General features: G+C 37.7%; 1 pseudogene; it reads left to right on the top strand.

Annotated features, from left to right (window-relative positions):
* Positions 1–239: 239 nt before the first annotated feature.
* On the top strand, positions 240–420 carry LOC132028879 (U2 spliceosomal RNA; annotated as a pseudogene).
* The last annotated feature ends 3,336 nt before the right edge of the window (positions 421–3,756 follow it).

Below are 3,756 nucleotides of genomic sequence, written 5' to 3' on the forward strand. Positions count from 1 at the left end.
CTGCTCAGCAGGGAGCCTACTTCCCTTCCTATCTCTCTGCCTGCCTCTCTGCCTGCTAATGATCTCTGTCAAATAAAGAAAAAAATCTTTTAAAAAAGTTATTATTTTTTTAATATAATTTTTGATTTTTTATTAACGTATAATGTATTATTAGCCCCAGGGGTGCAGGTCTGTGAATTGCCAGGTTTACACACTTCACAGCACTCACCATAGTAAAAAAATTATTATTATAACTATGTATCGCTTCTTGGCCTTTTGGCTAAGATCAAGTGTAGTATCTGTTCTTATCAGTTTAATATCTGATACATCCTCTATCTGAGGACAGTATATTAAATGGATTTTTGAGCGGGGAGATGGAAGAGGAGCTTCCTCTGTCCAATCCACACATAGTGCTGTATTTCCAGGAATGGTGCCCCCCGCCCCCGGGAAGTAACCAAATGTCTAAAATCAGTCTGAGGGGCACCTAGGTGTCTCAGTCCGTGAAGCATCTGGCTTTGACTCAGCTCATGATCCCGGGGTCCTGAGATCAAGCCCTGCATTGGGCAACCTGTTCAGTAAGGGAGTCTGCTTCTCCCCCACCCCTCCCCCTGCTTGTGCTCTTTCTATCTCTCTGTCTCTCTGTGGAATAAAGAAATAAAATCTTCTAAAAAAATAAATAATTATTATAACTATATCCATTTAGCTATTTACAGTAACTGGCTATTATTCTGTCTTCCTAATAACAACCCTCTTCTCTGGACTATACTCACTAGTTAAAGCCCATATTCAAATGAGACTTCCTAAATATGTGTAGAAAAGAAAACAATCAGGAAACTATAAACTCACTTTACTTAATTTTTAAGGTTATATATTTTTAAAGACTTTATTTATTTATTTAATACTACTTTCTGTTTATTGAGAATTTTGTTCACTCCTGAACAGTAAGCCTGCGAGTTGCAGTCCTACCACCAGGCATCTCCCTTGGAGGAGGTCCTGCTTCAATGGAGAATATCACAGCTGTGACACGGACACCTCTACTTTTCATCCTGTGAATGAGATTTTCTGAAGGATTTGGTGGGGGTTTTTTGTTTTTGTTTTTGTTTTACAAGTACAGGGTGTTTATGAATTCCTCATGCAAACTTAAAATTTGATAACTTGCATACACAGAAACAGATTGTAAGCACTTCGTGCAAACCCATTTTGGGGAGTTTTCCACACTCTCCAATTCAAATATTGAGACTTCAGCCCAAGGACCATCTTTAGTGATGTGTTATTCATTTGGGTTTCCTAAGCCCTTGAAAACATTCTCCATTTGGTCCTGCGTAATTTCGTGAACCACCTATCTGAGCGCAATCCTAACTAAATTTCTTCGGTGTGTGGTTTTGATGAGGAGACAGGTTTCTATAGGTCCCATTAAAAAAAAAAAAAAATGAAGTCTGAAAAAGGAGGGGTGATGGAAAGAAGCCAGGTGGTTCATCCTGGTCTGTCTGTACATACTGTGAAAAGGACAGCATGGATGAGCGATTTACTATTTGAACTAAGATCACGCAGACAAAATGTACAATCCAAAATAATGAAATTGTCCTAATTTGGGGGCACATTTCATAACATCTCAAAGTAATACCATATAAATTGTGTGTATATTGTAGACAAGAGGATCAACGACTCACCTTTTCCTGAAAGCAGATACCAAGTAAAATGAACATTAGTATTAATAACTTTCCATCATTAAAATCTCAAATTGTATACTTGATAGTTACCTCGTGTATAGATGTGTAGACCCCATCTCTTTAAACATACACACATATTCACATAGTTGCATAGACCTACTAATTGTATTTTTCTACCTTCCAAGACCTGTGCATCTTTAAAATAAATCATTTAAAGTAGTCAAGTGATTGGTATGCTGACTGTATTGACAGAGGGGAAGTTGTATCACTTTTAGAAAATACATCACTTCTCTTTCATATAGTTCTCTTCCTGGAAATTCTAGTTAAACTAAGAGGAAGGAATTTTTTTAATTAAATTTTTAAATTTTTTTATGAACATATAATGTATTTTTATCCCCAGGGGTATAGGTCTGTGAATCGCCAAGTTTACACACTTCACAGCACTCACCATAGCACATAACCTCCCCAATGTCCATAAGCCTACCAGCCTCTCCTGACCCCCCTCCCCCCAGCAACCCTCAGTTTGTTTTGTGAGATTAAGAGTTTCTTATGGTTTGTCTCCCTCCAATCCCATCTTGTTTCATTTATTCTTTTCCTACCCCCCAAACCCTCCATGTTGCATCTCCACTTCCTCATATCAGGGAGATCATATGATAGTTGTCTTTCTCTGATTGACTTATTTCACTAAGCCTAATATTCTCTGGTTCCATCCATGTCATCACAAATGGCAAGATTTCATTTCTTTTGATGGCTGCATAGTATTCCTTTGTATATATATACACCATATCTTCTTTATCCATTCATCTGTTGATGGACATCTAGGTTCTTTCCATAGTATGGCTATTGTGGACATTGCTGCTATAAACATTTGGGTGCGTGTGCCCATTCAGATCACTACATTTGTATCTTTACGGTAAATACCTAGTAGTGTAATTGCTGGGTCATAGGGTAGCTCTATTTTCAACTTTTTGAGGAACTTCCATGATGTTTTCCAGAGTGGTTGCACCAGCTTGCATTCCCACCAACAGTGTAGGAGGGTTCCCCTTTCTCCGCATAAGAGGAAGGAGTTTAAAATAAATGAAATTTTTACTAAAAGAGCTTTAATTTTAATATGGTCAGCAGTTGTAGTGGTAAAGGGAAACCATTAGCATAAGACTTTGCTTTCTGTTCCAATGTTCTTCGAAGCTATTTATTTTTAAATTAAATTTATTATTTTTCCAGGAATTTGCAATTACCTGTAATATAATTTTATCACTTTTTTATTGAGCTATAATTGACATGTCAGATTATACTTGTTTCCAGGTGTACAATGTAATGATTTGATTTTTGTATATATTTTGAAATGATCACCCCAGTAAGTCTAGTTAACATCCACGTCATCCCTTATTGTGGCTTCTAAATATGAGGAAGCAAGCTGTATTGTGTGATTTGAAGTAGGATGGGTTAACATCTGGGAGGTACATGATTTAGAAGAAAGAGGACAGCTTCATGGGACAATCTAAGTTTGGGGCCAGCAAACGTTCTTCATGTGGCTTTATGTGGCTCTGGAGCAAGCGTATACAATCCTTTGCCTTAGTGCGTTAATCTGAAAAGGCTGTTATTAAGATTACACCCAATACACAAAGTACCCAGTACAGTGGATAGAAGGACTTAGTAGTTAGAACCTGACCTTACTAATTATTGACTGGTTTGTGCTGGACCCTCTGGACTTCTATCCCACACAGTGTGCATAAAGTCCGAGTACCCAAAAGCTTATGAATTACACTTTAACTCCTTTCTACAAAGTGCATTTTGAAACACCACGGTAAAGCAAAACTGTAACTCACAGAATGAGGTTGTGTGCCTTTTGATCTTGTTTTATTTTCACTTATAACAGAAAATAATGGCTTTCATTTTATTTTTTGCCTTTGGAATCCAGAATAAGGGCAAAATTAGTAGTCATCATGACCCATCTCTGTGGATACTGAACTGCCTTTTTTTAAAAAAGATTTTTTTTATTTATTTGGGAGAGAAAGCACCTGCAGGGAGGGGCAGAGGGAGAGAATCGTTAAGTAGACTCTTTGCTGAGCACAGAGCGCAAGGGGCCCAGGGGCTCAATCTTAGGACC

This window comes from Mustela nigripes, chromosome 12 (assembly GCF_022355385.1).
Source record: "Mustela nigripes isolate SB6536 chromosome 12, MUSNIG.SB6536, whole genome shotgun sequence".
Lineage (NCBI taxonomy): Eukaryota > Metazoa > Chordata > Mammalia > Carnivora > Mustelidae > Mustela > Mustela nigripes.